Raw genomic sequence first — 23,927 nt, 5'->3', positions numbered from 1 at the left:
CTATAAAAGTAATAGATTTTTTTTTGTCTAAAATGATGCTTATTATAATAAAATATATTGAAATCAAGATATTTTGAGTAAAACAATATCTGCATGTGTATATCATTATACAGATATATGCAAGTGAAGCATAATAGTTTGGCTTTTTAAATTAGTCAATTTGACCTCAGAATAGCATTAATTTAAAAGATGTGCTTTCAACAGCAATGTTCTTTTTCAAAAAGTAACATTAGTCTGTTGCAGAGTATTTTTGTTTTATGAAGAGAAGCTTATGTCTGATATTATTGAAAGGCCTTTCATATTATCATTTTGATTAATTTAAAAGCTCAAATTGATATGCTACTCCTTATATTTGCCCTGTAAAATAGCTGTAAAAAATAGTATGTTTTATTTGCATGTTTTAGTGTCAGTTAATTAATGTTCTAGAACTTTCTTTTTAGTAATTTTAGCTAAAATAGACACATGTTGCTTTAGATTTAACTTATATGAGTAAACGTGTTGCATGTTGATATGATCATATTATTACAGTAAAAGACATTTTGTGAAATATTTCTAAGAAGAACTCAGAACAACTGTTCTTCATATTTCAAAAAATATATTCTCTCCTTCTAAAAAATGACATTTTCAGTAAATTAAAAAATTCAACATAGCAATGAACTTCATTTTGTTACTACAAGGAATTCAAATTTTGTTCATACGCTTGAATTACGTCTAACTAATCTTTTTATTCTTATCTGCACTCAGTGTTTGTCAACAGTCTGCTATTGTTTGAAATAATGCATAACTTTTTTACTTACCTTTAAATAATTTCCTTTCAATTAAGAAGTCTTTCATTAAAAACCTAATGTCATGCTTTTTGGAATAAGCATAAAACTTTGCCAACTGACCTTAATTTTTGAAGCCTTGTTTCCCTTAAAATTCTTAATACAATTATGCCTTTAAGAAATTTATTTCTAAAATTAATACTTCAGTTTAGTTTAAAATTTAATGCATTTTAATTTTACGTATAATTTTTTACAAACATAATATGTAATAAATCTAAGCTTAATATTTACCATTTCGAAAGTGATATTAAAAAAGTATTCCTAGTTATTATAAATTTCGAGATTCGCATACAAAATTGTGAAATAAACATGTGACAACAGAAAACAAACTTTATGCTCTCTCTATATTACAGCATGTTAATTAAGAAGTTTATTGAATTTATAATTTTAATGTGAAACAACACTGTGAAGCAAATAATATGCTAATTAAAATACAGAAGTAAAAATAATTTATTACATAATTCATAAACTTTACATAAAACCTGAAAAAAAGAATTAATTAAAAAATAACATAATATAATTTAATAAACATTTCATAAAAATTCGTTTCGACTGCTTGGAAAAAATGAATGGTTTTTCCCCTCTTTGTAAACCATGTCTCCTAAATAAAGAAAAAAAACATTTCTTTTAAAATCATAATCATGCTCTTAAAAAGCTTATAAAAATTATTTTAATAGATGTTTTAAACATGTGCTTATATAACACTTTTAATCATATTTCTTTATAGTATCTTAATTAATTAAGAACAGCTTAAATTCTTTAAAAAATTGGATTACAGTGAACCGTCTCATTACGACAAGCTACCTCAGTCAATCACTTTTTAAATTTAACCAGCATTCCTCATAAAATAACTAATTAGTAAACATAACTTCTCTAGGATGCCCACTATCATTTAAAGATCAAAATTTTCAGGAATCACATATAGCTAGCTTAGAGAAGGTTCATTGTACAAAAACAGCCAATATTCAAATATTTTCATAAATGAAGCCACCATAGTTATTAAATATAATATACAGTATACTTATATTCAGAATTCAGAACTTGAATAAATTTCTCGAACTGTTTTAGCATTCGAAAAATATTATATTTATCACCTTAAATTTCTAAAACAGTATTACATATTTGTCCAAAGGAATCACTGGGACTCGGACAACATTTTCCCCCTAGCTTTTTTTTAGCACAGGATTCAGAATATGTTTTAATGATTTAGGTAATGTTTGTCTTCCTTAAGGCGCTCACAAAACAAGTTACCCTAAATGTTTTGTCCGCATAGTGGTCATTTTCATCTTACTAACTGATTTGCTAGTGGATTTTGGGTGCATGGCCTATCATTGATGAAACAATAATAGTGAACAGCTTCAAGAAAATGGGGATATCTAATGCACTTGATGCCATATTCCCACTTATTATTACTAATTTTATCTTCCGAAAATTAAAAGGGAAAAATTAAACGAATAATTTAATTTCCAAAAGTCACAGGAATATAACAAATGAAAAGTAATCATGGATAAACTACTACTATCACAATATTATTTATTAAAAAGAAACCTCTATTTCAATTAGAATAAACATAATTGCAACATCTAATAAGTTATCTCATTTCTTCTTTATAATTTGAACTACTGTCATTCTCATTGTTGTTCTTGCAAATCCTTAGGCCTCAGATTATACATAAATAATTAGAGAAGGTTGTGGTCCGATGCTTGCTAGGGTGAACATTCAGCTGATATGGCAAAATTGCACAGTGAATGGCAGTTGGTATTTGCTTTCACTATCATAGATCATTGTTTGTATTAGGCTGACATAATATTCAACAGTTAGAAGAGAAAGATTCAATGGGGTCTTAAGTGTGCAAAAGTTTGCCTTTGTTAGTATGACGAAAACAATCATTATGTTGATAAATCCATTTTAAAATCTTGGGATATTCATTTTCTGAATGCATTAAAAGGTGGAAAATTATGTAAATATTTTTTTAATTTTCAGAATCTGGTTCTAAAGCTGGGTGGGGTGGAATATGCAACGCAATACGGTAATTCTGAAGATCATTGCTCGTGGCAGTACAAACTAAACGGTGATAACTTGTATGCTGTAGAAGAAGACACAAATTGCAGTTCCAGATACATTAAATGCTTTGAGGTCTAGGGAGTAGCAATGGGCAATACTAAGAGTGAAATTCAAGGTATAGGGAAGTAAGAATGAAAATTACTTTTATCAGATAACTTAAATGGTTATGTTACTAAGTGTTCTTATTGGAATGTAGGTTTCTTTTAAATAATAATACTATGATAGTTACCAGTAGTTCATTCATGAATATTTTTTATTGGTTATGATCTTATTGTAATCACATCCTTCAAAATTAAATTGATTGCTTAATTTCCCCCTTGATTTTCATACTATAATATTAGTAAAAAGGAAGAAAAAAGTCTGCAAGTAAACATAACTCCTCTTTCTCCCTCTCTCTCTACATATATATAGGTATGTATCTTCGTGTGTAACTAAGCAAACCAAATGTGACTTTTTCTTCTTTAAAAAAATTGTGTAAATAAATAGAATTAAGTTCATTTCAAAGACTTATGACACATGAAATATACATGATCAAAATAAATTAGAAAATTAAGTTCAAATAAATTTTAAGCTAAATTACGTGTTGCAATTTAAGTTGCAATAATTCAGTTGTAATAATTAATACTAACAAAACCAAACATCATATTCCCATTCTGCAAAGTATAAAAATTCTTCTGCAAAACTGAAAAAATGACCAACACTTTGGCTTATTTGATAACTTTCAAATTCCCTCTTTTGTTTGCATTTAGAATTTATAACTTTAATTTTCCACAGAAATTTGATTTTGATTTAAAAAAATTTCACTGGCATAATTTCATTCACTTCAGCATATATTAATAGATGCAGAAGGTTTTTGTACCTTACATAATTTTAAATCTTATGTAAACTAACGTAATTAATAACAAAATCAAAACATAGATCAGAAACAGCATAAAATTTAATTAATAATTACTACTAGTGTCACACAAAATGCTATGAAATTAATTAATAAAATAAGAATGAGATAAAATATATAGAATTAATATTCCACATGTGTGAAGTTTGGAAGTTTTACGTTAAATATTTTTTTTAATTAAGTATTTTTAAAAATGACCCCTTAAAGCATGGGACCTTTCGTAATTAGAACTTGCAAATCCACTTCGCTAGTCTTTCATAAAATTGCTTTTCTTTTATTAACAAGAAATATTGCATTCAGTTATTTAATTTAAGATATCAAAAATAATGCTACTGAAAGGCATGAATACTTACTTAAATTTGAAATTAATTTGGTTGACTTAAAATAATATTTAAAAAATAAATCTTCATATACTATACGTCTAAAAATCAGACCTTATTAATTTTCTTTTATTTGAACGCTATCTGAATTCTGCCTTAGTTTGGACTAGTAAATCATTGGGCAATTAAATGCCAAGCTATAAGAGAACTAATGTAGTTTACAAATGCACTGAATTTTATTTCCCGTATTAACTTTCAAAGAAAGTAAAATTTTCTGCATATTTGCATCATTTGGATTGATAGAATATGGCAAAGCATGCAAAGGCTATCAGCCTAAGGGGAAGTATATATTCATGGATGGTTTTGTAAGGAAAAGTAGCTTGCATTTCCATTTATTCATGTGTGTATATATATATATATTTACATTGTTAATGCTAAAATCAATGCTTCATTCAAAATTCATTATTATTTTATTTTTAATACAACATACAGATACAGATTTATTTTAAATTAAACAATAAACAATAATAATTTATTTTTAAGAAAACTTATTTTATGATTTATATATTATATTACATGAATAAGAGAAACATTTGTCAAGAAATGTATTAAACTTGTATTAGCAGATTCATGCTATCCTAGTAACAAGACTATCATATTCAAATCTGTATTTAAACTGGGCAAAATAAAATCAACATAAATTCTACATTAAATGTTTAAAAACTTATAAGTATGCAATGGTAGTTATATATACAATATAATATATGTTGTCATTTATAAAATATTAATGAAATTATATTTTTGGAAATAATGCACAAAATTTTAGTTTTGTTTTATAATTAGTTTAACGAATTGTTAGAAAAATATTTTAGGTCATTTCCATTTTTCCCCTGTTGATATTGGTATATTAAAATATATGGAATAATTAAGTTGCATCTAGTTAGTAAAACAAAACCTTACGAAAAGTATGATACGGCATATTTTTAATCAATATAATTACTTCATTTTGGAATTATAATATTTTCGTAAGAAATTAATACCACTGAAAAAAATATTATTACACTAAAGGAATAAACGAGATTCTCGACCGCGTTGTTCAAGTTTTTGTAATTTTACTTCATAACACACTCGTACATAAACATATTAGACTGAATTATAAACCAGGTATAACTAATTAGATAATCCTAGAAAAAGAATAAACTAAACCTAGTAAGCAAAAAATATATACATTACATTCAGAATTCTAAATGTTTATATAAACGTTTCTCGCAAGGCCTGCCGGGAAAAAGATGTCAAACGTTCTTTGGTCAGACGATTGGAAAAGAACGCTAACATGATTAGTTTTGTTTCAACAACCACATTACCATTTCAATTAAATACCACAAACAGTGATTAAATTTTGGAATAATTAGTTTTAAATAATAATACGGGCAATTTAAGGCGTAATTTATCGGATGCACAATGACAAAATACTACTATTAGATCTGCATTTGGAATAAATATTTTGCACTCTTTCAACTTAGACATTGCGAACACTGATATTAATTAATCGCAAAGCTTAAACGTTTAAATACTTACTCACTACATATAACAGTGCAAAGTGCATGAGAATAATCTGCATAAAATGAACAAAAAATATTTCAAGCAGTAATTGTAAACATTTTCTTACTTACCTGCGCTATACAACCAACATGCATTCAGCCATGTTTTTTTCTGCAACTAGCTTTCAAACACTTTTCTCCTGATTGGCTAATTTCCAGTCAGTCACGTGATTCTTCCGCGCGGCTACTGAAACAGTATCTGTAATGCTACAAGCAAATCAGCTGTTACCGCTACAGTTTGCTTTCAACCTGTTACCATTACAAGAAATTCTTCTGTAACTTTTTGATTTCTATAACTTTACAAAACTTTTGCCTTTAAAGAGCGAACTTTTTTTTTACCGTGCATTCAATACGCGAAAAACGTATCCTAAACAGAAATTATGCGGTTTTAAATGAAATTAGCTACACTGTCAATAGATCCGCTTAATGATAAAAAAGCACCTGAAAATTAAATTAAGTCCATGAGGGCACTTAAATCCGGCCTAACTCCGCTTACTGTAGTTGAACACAAGGAATCATAGCCCAGTAAAACATCGCCGCTAACTTATGTTAAATGCCGCTTTCATGAAGAACATGGATGCCGCCCACGGCAGTCACTCATCTTGTAGACAGGAACCAAGGAACTAATTCCGGAAAAGTCAACTTGTAGACTGGAACCGAGGAACTTATTCGGGAAAAACCATCTTGTAGACTGGAACTAAGGAACTTATTCCCAGACTGCATGCATCGCAAGACGTCTTTCAATAGGAGCTGGAATCCGCACACCCAAGAGCCAAGAAAGCAGGAAATAGAAGGGATGAGCCTATGTCTATGTCTTATCACTTAGTAAGAGACAATCGACCATTAACGGCCTTTACCAATATATGATACTTGACTTTTAAATGCCTGAAGAATCGAGTAAGTTGTATCCAATAATATGGAAGTACTTGTTCACATGCTGTACTAGAACTCGGAGATTACTAGCGACGGAGGCTCCTGTGCCGCCGTCCGTAGAATAAGTAAACTTTGAACAAAAGAGATGCTCGTGTGGCGCCATCTATTAGTAGTGATCAAAAGCATTTTAGTTGACTGGAGCCCTGTTTACGCCATCTCTTGCAGGATGTATTGTAAGGCATTTTTAAAATTTCATAAAAATTACTCTTTTGGTAAGCAATAAATGGCAAGTAAAATGATGAAAAACACAATTTGCAGTACATTGAAACGTTTCACAAGAGTAAAAACTATTTACACACAAAGTCTACCTGCTTTGGCAGAAACAAAGTCCATAGTGCTTTGTAATTTGATAAGTAAATCTATAAGTAAAGAAAATGAAGTAAAATCTTGGCTAACTGAGAAGAAAACGAAAATACAGTAAACTCTCGCTACAAGGATACCCGATACAACAATAACTCCCTCTACTACAATAATGTTTTGTGGTCCGGGTGATTTTGCATATAAACTAATGTTAATCTTCCCTCAATATTGCTATATTCTCTAGAACAATAAACCTCTGTAAAACGATTTTTTCAATCTAAATTTCAGTATTATTTTCTCTCTTTATAATAATATTTTGATTTTCAAATGCTTTTCTTTCGTTTTCTTTTGTTATTTTTTCCGTCTATTAAGACTCATTGTGGATATTCAACTTATCCCTGAATAAATAGAAATAGCTATTGTTCAGATTTCGAAACAGATGAAGACCACCCTTTTGGGAATTGGAGTGGGTGAGGGGTGGTGAAGTGTAAATGTATGCCTAGTATCATTTCCCAGTAAGCTTTGGAATTCTGATAAGGTTTAAGGACATCTAGACCTGTCTGGTCACCTTGTCACAGAACAAGTGCCCTTTGTTAGAGGAACAGGGGGAGATGGAGGCGGGGTGTTGTTAAGTGACATACTGAAAAGTGAGTTGTTTTATAGTCTTTAACGATTTTGAGTTCTACGCGAAACATTTGGTTTAAACTTTTCTTTCTTTCACGCGATATTGTTCCCTAAGATGGCAGGGCGAAAGCAACTATCTTTTCGAGATAAACTGAACGTTATCAATGATATTGATGAGGGAATGAAGCAGATTGATGCGGCTAAGAAACATGGATTATCGCAATCTACAGTTGCAACGTTCCTAAAGAAGAGAAAGCAAATCGAAGATGCTGTAACTTCAAATGAAATTAACCCAGAGCGAAAACGACTGAAAGTTGCGACAAATGAAAACATTGATGCTGCTGTTTTAAAATGGTTTCAAGAGATGAGAGCAACAAATGTCCCAATAAATGGACCTTTATTATGTGCAAAAGCACGGAAATTTGCAGCAATGCTAGGGAACGAAACTTCCAAAGCTAGCAATGGTTGGTTAATGTGTTTTCGAGATCGTCATGGAATAACTTTCCAAGAAGTTCACGGATTGAAAAAGTCAGCCCCGATAAACGACGCAAATGAATGGCGGCAAAACAATATGAAAGAAATCTTAGAAAAGTATGCTCCAGAAGACATTTATAATGCAGATGAAGCTGGGCTGTTTTTCCAACTCCTACCCGATCGAACATTGGCATTCAAGGGTGAAAAGTGTTATGGAGGGAAGAAATCAAAGCAGAGACTGACTGTTCTTCTGTGTACAAATAGCACAGGAACGCATAGAATACAACCTCTCGTCATTGGTAAATCATTGAAGCCAAGGTGCTTTAAGAACGTGAAAAGTCTTCCCGTGGAGTATAAAGCAAATAAGAAGGCTTGGATGACGTCTAAATTTTTTTCCGAATGGTTACAGAAGTTAGACAATGAAATGAAGAAGAGAAAGAAAAAAATCATTTTGTTGATAGATAACTGCGGTGCTCACATGTCATTTCCCAAGCTACAAAATATCGAAATTGCTTTTTTCCCTGCCAATTGCACTTCAATTTTACAGCCTCTTGATATGGGCATAATTAAGTGCTTCAAAGGATATTACAGAAAATGGTTGGTGGATACTTGTAAACTTTGAAAATAAAATAGAAGACCCTTTCAAAGCTGTAAATGTCAATGAAGCGTGTGACAATATTGCTGGAAGTTGGTGGGAAGTAACAGAAAAATCCATTCGGAATTGCTGGAAAAAGGCTGGTCTTTTGTGTTATGGAAGATAAGAAATCTGATAATGATGAAAATTCCATAGGCAATGATCTCTCAGATGATCAAGAATGTGTTTTGCACATCAAAAAATCCGTATCCCAACTTGAGGAAACAAGCGGTAAAAAGTTTGGAATTAGTATAGAAGACTATTTAACAGCAGATGATGATCTTATGGTTTTTGCAGGAGTTACTGATGAAGATATTCTCTCTGAAATTACTGATGAGATAGGAAACAATGATGAAGATGATGATGATATTGACGACGATGATAATACAGATCCATCGCAGTCCTTATTGTCATCCCAGGAAGCTCTTCAATCTGTGAATTCTGTACGGACATTTTTTTCAAGCCTTCCGTCGACAAATGAAGAACATTTTCATGCACTAGACTCAATGCATACAGTATTGGTGAACTTAACAGTTAAAAAAATCAATAAACAAACAAAAATATTGGATTATTTTCAATAAAAAGTGTTTTCAGGTATGTGAATATTTCTGTGCTTATTTTCTGAATTTGTCTTATTTATTTATTTTTTTAGTATTTAAACCACTATTATTAGTATTTTACAAATTAATTTCTTCTAAATATAGATTTAAAAGTAGTATGTTATGCACCTTAAACTAATAATAATAAAAAAAAAAAAACTCTTATTAAATGCTCAAAATATGTGGGCCCTCGATATAACAATATGCCTCTCTACAACAATATATTTATTTGGTCCCTAAAATATTGTTGTAAGGAGGTTTCACTGTATATACATTACCACCGACTATTATGGTGAATAGTGTGGGGCCTCTTGTGGCGTTGTTCAATTGTGAAATCATAATTTCCTAGTTTTTTGATGATATTCTTAAGACGACTGTCACATTTCATAAAAAAGTTATGAGAAGCTTTTAGAATTTCAGAATCCGTGGGTTTAATTTTTAAATCATTGTGAAGAGTGCTGTTTCGTATGAACCAAGGCGCATTTGTAATTATTCGGATGACCTTGTTTTGAATTCTTTGTATTTTTTCACGATGAGTTCTTGCAGTTGCAGCCCACGCTGGGGAAGCATACAGTAAAATCGGGCGGTAGCTTGTAGGTAGATAACTCTTTTTGTAGCGAGACTAAGTTTAGAATTTCTCCCTATGAGTGCATAGATACTGCCTATTGCTTGGTTAGCTTTTTTATAGATATTTTCGATATGGTTTTTGAAGGTTAGTTTTTGATCAAGATAAACGCCTGAATATTTAACACATTTTTCATTTGGGATGGAGATATTATTAACTGTGATATTGTTGAGATGTCTTCTGGAAGGGTTCTTTTGGAAATAAATTGTGTGGGATGAGCCAGAGCGACGCAAGATACTTATACCAGAAGTAGGCATGATGTCATCTCACAGCAACCAATCAGCTATCGGCACAACTCGGCTTTCCAGATGACGTAACATCACGTTTCGTTTTTGCATCTTAATTAGGCCTAAACAGTCCGTTCTCAACACAAACAGTGGCAGTGAAAACAGAAGTAGAAGTAACTACTATATCCCTTTAAAATAAAAACTAAGCCTAATAAATATTTCAAGAGGAGAGATGATGCAGAAAAAGGGTTACAATAAGTCATATTTTCTAACAACCCATTCAAGGGATTAAGGCTGAGTCAACCTTGCCGAGCCCGGGGATCGAACCTCTGACCTGTGGTGCAGCTGCGAGATGCGCTAGCCACTTCACAATCAGGTGATTCTTTAAATATAATACAGTGCAATAATACACTGCTCGACATTGAAAATGCAACACCAGGAAGGAGTGGTCAGAAATTTATGCAAATTAGGTGCACGTCACTGAATTATGCGAATGATCTGAAATGCGCAGCTCTCCGACGCACATGAAGTAAGATATAAGGGAAAGAATGTGCAGAATGGACAATATCCGTGTCGTTATTTCTGCCAGGCGAATTATCGAAGAAAGTTGGTTTTTGTCCTGGAAGATACATGTAATAGGAGAGAATGCCAGGCCGCCGTCAACAAAGGCACTTCCAGTAGATAGACGATTTTACGAGGGGTATGTAATCGAACTGAGAAGGGCGGGTTGGTCCTTACGTCAAATCGCAGCTGATACCCACATGGATGCGAGCATGGTGCATTGGCTATGGCGAACATAGTTGGAAGGAGGGGTGCAGGCCAGCCAGAGTGACGTCAGCAAGCGTGGATCGACGCATCCGCCGACAAGCTATGGCGCCACAAGTCACTTGTGCCATGATTCTGCAGCATGTGCAATATATCCTGGATGTTCCCGTGTTGACCAGAACCATTTCCCGTCAATTGGTTGAACATGGCCTGCACTCACGGCGTCCGTTAAGAAGACTGCCATTGACCCCACAGCATAGACGCCAACGTTTAGAATGGTGCCGGACAGGAGCGATGTGGATGACAGAATGGCGAAATGTCATGTTCTCAGGTAAGTCACGCTTCTGTTTATCCAGTTATAGTCGCTGCATACATGTGTGGCGTCGACGTGGAGACAGATCTAATTCAGCAGTAACTGTGGAATGCCTCACCGCACGACAACGTGACATAATGGTTTGAGGCGCTATTCCAGGTCACCTCTAGTTCGTGTTCAGAGCACTATGACGGCCCAATGATACTTGAATGATGTACTGCGACCGGTGGCAATCCTATATCTTCAGGGGCTGCCTAATGCAAATTTTCAGCAGGATAACTCCCGAACACACAGTGCTCACATCTGCCAACATGCTCTGCAAGGTATACAGATGCTTTTCTGGCCACCGTACTCTCCTGACCTGTCGCCAATCGAACATGTGTGGGATGTGATTGGACGCCTTTTGCAGATTCTGCCCCTGCCTCGTTCAGAAGACGAAGTGTGGCAAATGGTTGAAAGGGAATGGAGAGCCATTCCTCAGGACACCATCCGCTTTCTTATTGACTCTATGCCTAGACGTGTTTCTTCATGCATCGCTGTCCGCGGTGGTCCTACATCCTACTAAGCCGACGTCGTTCTTGCTCTGTATTCTGGCTATCATTTTGAAATAAAGATCACTTATTGCTGCTTGCTGTCTCTGTCTTTTTTCCAAATTTCATCACTTTCTGACCACTCCTTCTTGGTGTTGCATTTTCAATGTTGAGCAGTGTATTTAGTGGGAACAATTTAAAAAGTGATACGCCGTTTATAGTGAACTGATGCAAAAATTTCGAGACTAAAATAGCCATTCTGGGCTAACACACCTTTAGGCTAAAAAAAATTATGCAAAAATGATTTTTTCCCCTTTCTTTAGAAAAGAAGATGGTATGAAAATACCTATGCCAAATTTAGGTCGCTTTTTTAGCAAATTTTAAATTTTGGATTTGCCTGTTTTTTTCCAGTGAATAAGGGATGCCCTCTGAGTGTTAAGATTAGGCATAAGCTCCGTTAAATAATTTCCAGAAATACTGAACTGTCCATTAATGAACTATTGCATGAAGGACATTAGGAACAACATAAATTTTTGCATTTTTCTAATTAAAATTCTTTGGAAGTACTTACTATATGTTTCTTGTTGTATTTATATTAAATTAGTTAGATTCGAATGCTATTTTCAAGGATATTTTTTTTCGTCGCTTAGTGTTATCAAATTAGCCGGGGACAAAGGTGATTACAATAAGCGGTGCATACTGTAGCATACCTTAGCAGAACTGGCAAAAGGTCCTTAATTTTACTCATCTGACACTTTTATGACTGCCATGTGTTAGAATTAACATTTTGGAAGAATAATTTTGGTGATACATACAAATACATTGTCTCACAAAAGTGTTTGCACATGTTAAGAATTTGCAGAAAATGTGCTGTAACCTGGAATGGAATTCTAATATAAAGCCCAGTATTTTTTCATATCATCTGCATGTGACTTTGAATAAAACCAAACTTCTTATTACTAACATATTTCCTTTTTCTAAAATTGAAAATGTAAGGAGGCATAGGTAAAACACACCACGAAAGTGATCGTATACCGAAACGTTTTCATAAAATTTCATAAATAAAATTATTGGGTACTACTTTTTTTTATTTTTGCATTTTGGTGACCTTTAAAAATTGTTTGGCTTTATAATTGCTTGCTTACTTTGTTATATTTTAATTATAATTTAAAAACAGCTCGTAAGCGCAAGGAAACAACGCACAGCATTCGAAAATTGATAATTTTTTATCATAAGGATAGAAATTCGATTCGGGATATTGCTAAATTAGGAAATTTATCCCATTTTGCGGTGCAGTATGTGATAAAATGCTTTAAAGAAGAAAATTAGGTCCAAAATAAAGCAAGAAGAGGTTGTCTGGCAAAGAGGACTCAACATAATCAGAGATTTAGTTCGAAAATCTGTGAAAAAATCCATGTCTGTGTTTTTTAAAGATTTCTATAGAATTTACCAAAAAATTTTCTACTTCAATTTCATTTAAAACTGTTCGACAAGTACTCAGATCAGCTGGATTACGTGAGCGCTATGCTCAAAGAAATTTTTTTGGAAGTGCAAAAATTGAAAGCGTAGGCTTTTCTTCTCAAAATCAATCATAAATAAGTCCTAAGCGTATTAGAATCATGTCTTATTTGCAGATGAAAGAAAATTTAGCATTTTTGATTCCGATAGGGGTATTAATTTATAGAAGAAAAAAAATTAGGAGCTAAATCCCAAGACCTTGGTTAGTATCATAAAGCATGGCGGTGGATGTGTTCCTTGTGTGAGGGTGCATGTCAACATCAGGATTAAATTATTTAGCATTTTCTGATGGCACAATGAACCATGATCTTTATTTAAATATTTTAAAAGATAATTTAAAAATATCCGCCCAAAACTTGGATACTGGGAACAACTTATTTTTTATCAGGATAACAATTCCTAGCACATGGCCCTCAATGTTGCCCTTTTGGGTGTTTATAATTATCCACAATTTCTGAAAACACCATCTCAGTCTTAAACCAAACAGAACACATCTGGAGAGAATTACAGGTTAGAGTAGGAAGGTACAACATTTAAAAAAAAAAAAAAGTAATGATGAAGGAATATTAATGCAGTTATTACAACAACAACAACAAACAAAAAAAAAAAAAAAAAAAGCTGGTGAACTCTATGCCTAGACATGTGAAAGCTGTCATAAATACTGTAGTATATACTTCAAAATACTAACTAAATTCGAAAAATTCTGCCACACTGTTTTTGGTGCCGGTCTTGACCGACCTTTTACAGGGTTCGTACGGTCCTTAAAAGTCCAGAATGTAGAAATGTGTACGAACTCTATTTTATCATTTCATACTTATTTTCAATATGCATATTATTAAAGAAATAAAATTAGCAGTTTCCTCTATGCATTCTAAATACAAGCATTTCTTTCGAATAACAAAAATCTTTAATTAAATCTGAAAGTTCTAAAATGAAGAGGAAATTCATTAAAAAAGAAATTGGTTTTATATAGAAAGAGAAAATAAAAGTACATCTTTGAAACATTAACAAATTAGTAGATGAAGCAGAGACTAATGGAAACACTAATTTGTTTATCGAAACAAACTTAGAAAAAATTATAAAAGAGAAGCAAATTAATGTAAATTAGCTGAAATATCTGAAAAATTTTCAAGTTAAAAATTTAAAAACAACAGTTAAAAAGACGCCTAAACATCTTGCTGTTTATTGTTGCTATAAAACATAATTTTTTCGTACCTTTTTAATATGTAGTTTTACTAATATAATTTCAGAGCAGAGAAAATAATTTATAACTGCTGTCTTAGTTCTTAGTTTTTTTTAATGGATATTTTTTAGAAATAAAAGAAAAAAATGTAATTATAACCATGTAAATCTATTAGAGTAAGAGCTTCTAAATGGGTTATCCCATCTAGCGACTGTCCCCGCTAGACGAGACTTTTCTGAGAAACGAGATTCTGGTAGCATTGGTTTAAACGGGAGGATTCCTAGAAGTAGTAGTTCCGTGGGGAAGCGAAGTCCTGCCCTAGCTACCGATACAATGTTCCGGCTACACAGGATGTTTTGAAACTTCGCCGGAAATGTTCCGTCTGCTGCTCTGTCCTGCGTAGAGATCAACCAATCAGACGGAGGTCCTGCTTCTGCAAGATTACGCGATCCCAATCTGAGTGATAATCGATTACTGTTTGGCGTTCAAGTCTGTTTAGAAAGTGAAAATGATAACGTAGGTCATTTATTTTCCTTAATATCCGTAAGGATATTTTCCTTAATCCTTATTCTGCATGCAAGCTACAACACAAAAATGTAAAAATTAACATAAAAATGTATTCCTTTCAGCTAATGAGACTTAATACAAAATAAATTATCTCTGGTACTTCAGTTGCTTATTAGAATACTGTGTATTAACTGGGTTACAATTTCAGCAAATCTACATAAATCTATGACACAAACTGGGTCAGACAAAAATGCAACTAACTTTCAACAATTACCAATGTCGGGCATTCACGAGAGCCCACCAGCGGCCGAGCAGTAAAGTTGCTGAACACTGGTAATTCGGTCCGAGGTTCGAATCCCGCGAACGGGCTGGCTGCATGGGCGTTTTCGTGGTTTTCCCCATGTGTAACATGTATACGAGCCAGTTTCCCTTAGAAAATCCTCCACAAAGGCATCCCTCCCTTAGGCAGATAGCCCTCGAGGCTTTGCCATAATTACACACACACACGGGCATTCACGTCTGTTCTAATCAGCGGCTCTCTGTCTCTAAGCAAGCAACTGCGTTGGCAGCAACCAAGCTTCTGTTATAAGTCATGCTGATTATTAATTTACTTCACAGTTTAACTTATGGCTGTTGACATAAATGCATATAACTCTGGACTGAGCGAATATGTAGCGGAATAGGGCATAAAAGAAAGAATCAATATAAAGCGTAAAATTTAAATAAAAAGCCACTAATCTTCATTAAAATATGTGGGACTATTATTAGTGTAAAATATTAATGTTTCGAGAAATTTTATAATTTAATGCTAATTAATTACTTGAAAATATTTGTAAAGTTAATTTTGTTCTTGAATTTTATTATAAAAGTTTACAAAGTTTTTAAGACAAAATGCAAAGTGAAGTTCGGGTGTAGATAATTGCTGTAGTTTATTCAGTTCCTATTTGCTTGATGGGTCCTTAATTTTTTCTTTGATGGGCCTTAAAATTACTCGATTTCCTCGTGCAGAAGTGTATACGAACTCTGTATGTATTGCGCGACCTTCTCAGCAATGTCTTCAAAGATTAAGTATCTTTCAATGGCATTCCCAAATTTGATATGAATAGAATATATATGCGATAAACTGGGATGGCTATAGATTAATAGCGCCGGCTGTTAGTGAACGCTTTAAGCATTCTATCCTTTAGAATAGTTTGCATTTCTGATTAGCAAGAAATGCAGTAATGAAGACTTAGGCATCTTAGTTCTTTTTGTAAAATACTGTATATGTAATGCAAATGAATTATATATGTGCGTCATCATTTATGTAACCATTATTTACTTCTAGATTAGTACTTCGTACCAAGCCGAAACGAAACTTTATTGTAGTTACAACAGCATGTTTGTTCGAAATACCGATAATTTAGTTGACCTTTTGCAAAATTTGGGTCAGATTCTTTTATAAAGTGCCGTAAATTTTTAGCTTAATTGATTCTATGCTTTTATCGCATACCGACTTATATAACTATCAGGGGAGAATTTATCTCTTACTAAATTGTAATCGTATTGCCATCATTTCTTAATAAAACTTTTTTTCTTCAACCTGGAATATGTTCATTTACAGATAGATCCTTTCAAATGATAAGTACATGTGGGGTTGGCAGTTGGCATGTCTAACTTCCTAAGCGGAAGGAAAGCTTTACGTATTTATTTACATAAAAAGTAAGGTCTAGTTACGTGCTATATATTGAAGCATCAAATAATTAAAAATATGAACAAAACAAACGCGGGCATAAGTAGCTGTGATGAAAAAGCGGTTCATTAACGTAGTTTCAATAGGCTTTGATTTATGATGGAAGAATTATGCAAACTTAAGTTCAAAATAATGCATTGAAAATATCCTAATTTTTAAGAAAAATGTTAAATCTAATTCTCTTCGCCCCCCCCCCCTCCAAAAAAATCAGACCACGTTATATTTTGTTGAATTAATATCGATTAATTACCTTTGTTATTGCTGTGCCGTATGGAGAAGTTTGAAATAGGAAGGAGGTACTTTATACATTTTTGAAGCCCAAGCCAGCGGCACCAACTCCACCCAGCAGTGTTGTTGAACTGATACAAAATGACCGTAAAATAAAATAATAAATGTAATAAAATTAATTCGTTGTAGTCTTGTTCACATGTTGGAGATCAACTGCACACAAAATAGAGAGAAAAAGTTGTGTATGACAGTTGTTGTTAACAGTAAAAGTTTGTAAACAGATAATTCAATGGGGAATTCTGGTGTGTCACTACGAGTGTACGACTATTATTGCTAGCTTAAGTGACTGCGTTTTGAATAATGTTTGCACTAGTTTCGATGTTGCATTTTTAGAATTCATTAAATACTGGACAACGCTTTTTAACTTAAAGATTATTTGTTTAATCAATTATGGCAAAGCACACGTAGGCTGTCTGTTTATTATTGAAAGAGCTCACGAGAATTTTCGTAATTCATTTAGAGGATAATCTATAATTTCCATCATACGCCAGAATGAATTCATATTTTATATTCCAACTAACAAGCTGTTATAAAAATGACATTAACATCACTTTGATTGAAATTTCATGACTACTCGTGTGTATTCTCGTTTCTATGCGTTGGTACTTTAGTTAAAGCACCCTATTTTGAAAACATAGCAAATGTTACTGTTACGAATTTCAATATACTGGTAACTGTCAGTAGCTATAGGCCAGGAGTAAATTACGGATACCGTTATAAGAATGTTTAAATCTGATGTAGAGAAACTATTGCCGAGTCTGTTTAAATCTGGTAGTGGGAGGAACTATTGCTGTTTTTTTTTTTTTTTTTCCCCCTCCCTAAGAATCTGTTTATGACATTATAACGTAAGCATTTTGCATTTGAAATGCTGCTGTTTTATATTTGTATGCATTTTCAGAATTTGCACTTAAAAGAAACTTGGTTAATTGATTGTGGCCAAGCACGCAAGGGTATAGTGTTTTAATGGAGAACTCCTTTAAGGATAGTTCGTAATTCATTATCCATCCCTCTCGTCTTGGCCTAGTCTGGGTGCATGTTGGAGTAAGAGTGAGATCAGTGTGGCATTAGGCATTCCGTGTAGTACTAGTGGGCAGCATTTGCCACTGATCCCTGGGAACCGTGAGTGGTGATCCCGTGCTCTGGGGTATAGCAGTGGTTTTAGAGAAATTTTATGAGCCTGCCGTTCGGATATTGGAGGCCCCGGGGCTTTAACATAATCCACACTTGACCACTATCCTGTTGAGGAACTTTGAATGATGTGCACAGCCACTGCCTGATATGGGGGTATCTCAGTTGGGATCCAGTCCGTATAGTATCAAACAGACGAAGCACGTTTAACAATTATATGGTCATGAAGAAAACTCTATGTAGCCCGGTCGTTTTCCGAAAAATAAACTTTTTTTTCCTCTGCTGTTTGGCCACTTAAGGAGGAAGACCCCGATTCTGTAACGAATCGAATAACCGTACGCTTGAAAGTCGCTCAAATATGAATTGTTTGGGAATGAGAATGGGAGAATAAAAAAAGTAAGAATAACTCTGCGATGATATTAAATAATAAATAGATGATATTAAATAAAAAATTAAACGAACGTGGTTCAGTTATTTTGTAGTTTTATTTTACAATATAACTGAAACTTTGCGCAACAATGGGCAGTAAAGTTAGCAAAATAAGTCATAAAAAGTAATAAAAAAAACTTCCCTGTAGACAATGTTTCAGGTAAATTGATGAGCTGAATGCGTCAACGTCGCACACATCCCCCCTCTTCGCCTTTTCTAATACAAGATAAATGAACGATTAGTACTTTTTCTGTAAACAAGTCCTTACGTTCATCAAGACTTCGATACTAATTTCATTGCATTTTAAAGAACTGTTGCATCGTATTTGATGCAATTGTTCTTTGAAATGCCCTGAAGTTATTATTACTTATTTTAAAAAATCGGAAATACAAACATTATGCAGGGCCTGATTTAAGGACAAACGAAGCCTGTGTGTTCTGAATCGCATCGTTAAAGGAATCTCCAAATTTTTCTTTATTGTTTAAATTGCGTAGAATTTTTGATATTTTTTTTATATTTAAGTTTTAAAGATGTAGGATTAGAGCAGGAACAAAATTTTTAATTTCGTATTTTAGTTCTGTGCTTCTTTGTTCAAAAAATAAAACATTGCCTTCACTCTCGTTGGCAACTGATATTATGCGGCGAATACTTGTAAATCAACGCTGACTTGACCAGCCGACCTGTCTATTGTGTGATTACATTTGAACCTCATGATGTTACGTTCATTAGAGTCCTTTGATAACTGTAGGCGTTATTTGATTATTAAATTGATAAACGATTTAATTGGGTTATTTTGGTTTTATCTATGAAATTTAATTATAGTTTGTAATTATGTTCTTCCCTTTCTCTCATTTTTTTCCCAGAGCAACTCTAATTAAAATGTGCATCAGCTTATATTTTACTCAATATATAATAAACTAAAGATCTGAATACAAAAACATATAGAAAGGCAATCCAGTTTTTATTTAAATACCTTTAAATAAAAAATAACTGTATTATTAAGATTTTTTTTTTTTTTAATTCGTATCGATGATACCTATTACAATGAAAAGAATTAGAGGAGAGGTTGCATAAGAGGCTTTACTCGGCTGTGCAGTTTTGTACATCGAATAACGCTACTGTATTTTACTGCTGAAAATAAAATCTTCGAGAAATAGAACCGCCTTATTTTTCAAGACGTGCTAAATTATTTTGCTGTTGAAAATTAATTAGGTTATTTATTATTATTATTTATTTTTAGTAAACGCTCTGTGACCTAATATTTGTCGAATTTATAGGAATTTCGGTAACAGCGGTATGATTTCTAGAAGTTTGGATTCTCTCATGCATGCTTGTAGTTTCCGGAAAACTTAAAAGTTTATGAAATGCTTAACTTATCCGGTCAAATCCGAATAAATCTGTGTTTTATCTTAGGAACTGATTTATTTTGTATTATTTGTTTGTTTGTTTTTTCGGGAGGATGTGCATAGTTTAGGCTTGGAGACTGCGACTGCAAAATGGGGTTAGTGTCCTAAATGAAATTCTGCCCGCAGCGCAGTTTCTTTTTCCCTTCTGTTGTTTAATTCACTTCCCTCCCCTTATCGTGCAGAGTTTTTTATCCATCCAAAAGTCGACGATCTTTCTCTCTTGGTGTTTTATGCTAATAGAAACGATTTCGGAAAGTAGGTCGAACAACTTGTTCTTGTGTTTCTAATTTTTGCAAATTTTGACTTCGTCTCAAAACCCGTTTGATACGCAGCATTGGCGTCTTGCGTGAGATGCCCCGGTCATCAAATTAATTTGATTTCAGTTATAGTTACAGTTATTATTAATGCAAAGTCTGAATGTGAAAGCAGATTTCACATGCGATTGAAGAAAAATACGATTCTTTCGTTATGTTAAATTTTTATCCGCACTATTGAGTAAATCATTTTAAATTTTATTACTTCTAAAGGTAAGTTCCGTTATTATCACACTTCTTATTTACTTCATAGTTTTCTGTGAGATTGTTATTAATATTAAGGGAATTATTTGTCAAAGCTGTATATATTTTTGTTTAATATATGTGTGCATATAATTTAGTAGTATTTTTTAATACAGTTGATCAACCACATTTAATTCTTTTTTATCTCGAGATATTTTTATTAAATAACTTATATACAAACGTCACTCTTAAATTTGAGTTTTTTGTAATTCTTTAATTAATTTTGCCTGATCTGTTTACAGTATTCTAAAGTTATTAACATTATTATTATTAACAGTTCTAAAGTTCATTTTCGAAGTGGATTATCATCTTTGAAAAAAAAATTTTCTCCATACATATAGTTGTTACCGTAGGGCTTCGTGAATTTTTAATGTTAAAAATTTTTCATACTAAAAATTATAATTTATTAAGCGATTTCTAGTACTAAAAACTTTTCGGTACTTCCTTATTATAGGCACCCCTTGAATCGCTAATCAACCGAGATATCTCGCTACTACCAGTGCTTCTATTTACTCCAGTGCTTGAACCATAATTGGAATGTCTCCTTGGAATTCTTTTAATTGGAGGGTGTCTAACATCATCTATGATTCTGCTGAGTATCATCTTCAGAATCGATGTTTCAGGACTTAAACTACAACTGATTACCACCTAGAATCACAATGTCCAGGCCTTGGGTGACTGAGGTATTGCTGCACTTAGCTTCCACCCCATTTTATAATTCCGAGAAAGAACACCCCGGGAAACAATTCGAAGGTCTCACACTCTACTTTCCCTACTACCAACCTCTCGAGAGGATTCGGCTCGCCGTTTGTTTTGAGTGCATTCTTGCCGCACAGGCACTATACCAGGGCTCGTACGGTCCTTAAGATTCCTTAAAAGTCGTAAGTTTTTTGGAATCGATTTTTGGTCCTTAAAAGTCCTTAATTTCATCCAAAATCGTAAGAAGGTCCTTAATTTTAATCATCAGAAATTTCTGTCTGTTTTTATGACTGCCATTTTGAGTGTGAATTAACATTTTAGAGTAATATTTTTGGCGATTTGCTGACAAATGTGGTTATCTTTTAAATGGGTTCATGGATTACAGTTTGTTCTTATTTTTAATAATAAAAGGTGGGATTCACGAGTTTCTGAGCAGGAAGTGAAACATGAGCATTTCAAAATTATTTTTCTAATGAAAAGCTCTTATTAACTTTTCGCTTTTGAGGATGTGATTTCTTTTATTAAACCCTTCTAAATTTGGAGACTTATCAAAATTTTGGTGATTTTAAGATCTGTTTCTATAGAAAATTTTTAATTCCGAGATCTAGGATATTTTAGAACATTGTAACATTGATAAATTTCATTTAAATAATGGTAATATTTTTTAATTATATTTATGAAATAAGATTAAAATAAAGCATTTTTATTTCTTGCTGTGATATTATTAAGTTCCATTTCAGTCATTTATTATATGTGGAAAATAAGCAAGGTATAATACTATAAAGCACCATTTATGTAACAGTTCTTTGCAGAAGCAAACTAACTATGTAATTAATTAAAAATGTATTTTTAATATTTTCATGGTAAGGGTTTTTCTCATGTAATTGTCTCAGAATATTCAGAATTCTCAAAATATACATCAGTTTTCTCCAGAGCTTAAATTGCGCCCGAGGCCTGCTCCGGCGCAGTTTAAGCTCTGGAAGAACAATGAAAACGTTATAGTTGAATGTTTTACTTCTGATAGTAGAATCTTTTTCTTAACATTTTAATCTTCCCTTTATTTTCTCTACTTTTCACTAGACACAAACATAGAAAATATTAAAAAAATGCTTCTAATCTTATCATATGGACAGGCATTATAGAAAAGAATTCTTTTATTAATAAAGATATTGAGAACTGAAAATTTAAAACATTCATCTAATATGTTTTAATGCATGACACACAGGATTGGCACTAGGCATTTTCCCGTCTGATGCAGTCTCTGAGGATCGTAAATTCTGGCCTGGTGCCTTTCTAAATTCTGCTTTCAATGCCTGTTCTAAATTCTAAACGTTTTGCCATTTCTAGACTTTATTGCTCAGTGTGTCACTAAATTTTAAAAATTATGCCACATCAGCTCTCTAACCGAAGCTTACCATATATATTTTAAATTTCTTCTGAATGTTCATATTACTAAAGAAATAAAATTAGCAGCTTTTTCTATACATTCTAAATGCATTTAGTTTATCTAGAATATCAGAAATCTTTAATTAAATCTAAAATTTCTAAAATGAAGAGGAAACGTGGAAGAAAGAAACTGAATACATAAAGAAAAACAAATTTATTCTTCAAAGATATGTACAGCTATTGTTATGTAAATTACCCAATTGTTTACAATTTCAGCCCTTACTATAATTTCCCTTTTCTATTTTCTCACCAGAAAGCAAATGACTTAGACAGTTTTTAAAACGAGATTTTTGGAGTGTAAGACAAGACTGTGTTTCTGATCTTCACTTGCTCACTGCATTAGTTACTGCCCGCTCTGATAATTTGTAATTATTCGTCTTGGATTACCGTTGGCGACATTTGAATTTGTTATGATGATAGAATTATTGAGTCAGCCTAAAATGAAATTAAATTGTATAGTCTTTGACCACTAATCCATATTTTTAGTTTGAATTTGACTCTTCTTGTTTCGTTACATCACTACGAGCTGTAATTGATTTTGTTAGCATAAGAATTTTTTTAAATTTTATTTTATTTTATTTTATTTTATTTTTTTATTTTTTTATTTATTTTTTTTTTTTAAGAATCTTATTTAAACCTTTGTCGGACATTGTACTTACTTTCAGACATAGCGATAATTTGCTTCATATCTGTTGATTTGTTTTGGACTATTTAGCTTTTACCAGATCAAATAAACCTTCGTAAGTACATTGTGGACAGGTTGACAGGTTAGGAGATAAAACGTGCAGAAATTAGTGAGAACGTCCTTTTGTGTATTGAGACAAATTCCTAATTGTTAAAAAAGGTGCTTAAAGAGAAGAAAATCGATATAAATTAGCCAAAATGTTTGGGAAGGCTTCAAATTAAAAAGACGCATAAATATTTACTGAGTTTTGTTACTACAAAACATAAATGTCTTATCTGTAGTTATCCGAATATCGTGTAAGAATCAATGTCATAAATTACATGTATTTTAAACTGTGAAATTTTATTAAGATTGGGATTTTAATAGGGCTAAAAATAAATAAAATTTAATAGTGACCATGTAAATCCATAATGACTAAGATTATCTTATACCTAATTTAATTACCTATAACTGCTTACTGCTTTCCTTTACGTATTATCTCTGCATATTAAAGCGAGTTATTGCCTTTCATTAAGCCTTACCGTAGTCACAAGTTAAAACACTAAAAATGTTAAAATTCTTGTAAAACTTATTCTTCGCATCTAGTGAGACTTAAAATAATGCAAAATAACTTATCACCTC

The 23,927-nt window shown here is 32.6% G+C and overlaps 1 protein-coding gene across 5 annotated transcripts in view; it reads left to right on the top strand.

The window, feature by feature from the left end:
• The window catches only part of LOC118196191 (uncharacterized), an 86,305-nt gene that overhangs the window by 19,983 nt on the left and 42,395 nt on the right, over positions 1-23,927 (top strand). The window contains exon 1 of one of the 5 annotated variants that reach the window (XM_085821023.1): positions 20,245-20,446. The exons of 2 other annotated variants lie outside the window; for them this stretch is intronic. The gene's annotated coding sequence lies outside the window, so the exon portion shown is untranslated. Of the gene's footprint in view, positions 1-20,244; positions 20,447-21,139; positions 21,160-21,336; positions 21,358-23,927 lie in introns of those variants that run through there. 2 more of the 5 variants (XM_085821024.1, XM_085821025.1) reach the window with 2 other exon arrangements.

Source organism: Stegodyphus dumicola, chromosome 7 (genome assembly GCF_044657685.1).
Source record: "Stegodyphus dumicola isolate Sdum_Otavi_A_Nest chromosome 7, ASM4465768v1".
Classification (NCBI taxonomy): Eukaryota; Metazoa; Arthropoda; class Arachnida; order Araneae; family Eresidae; genus Stegodyphus; species Stegodyphus dumicola.
The sequence above is the reverse complement of the archived record's forward strand: the minus strand, read 5'-3'. Positions and strand labels throughout refer to the sequence as shown.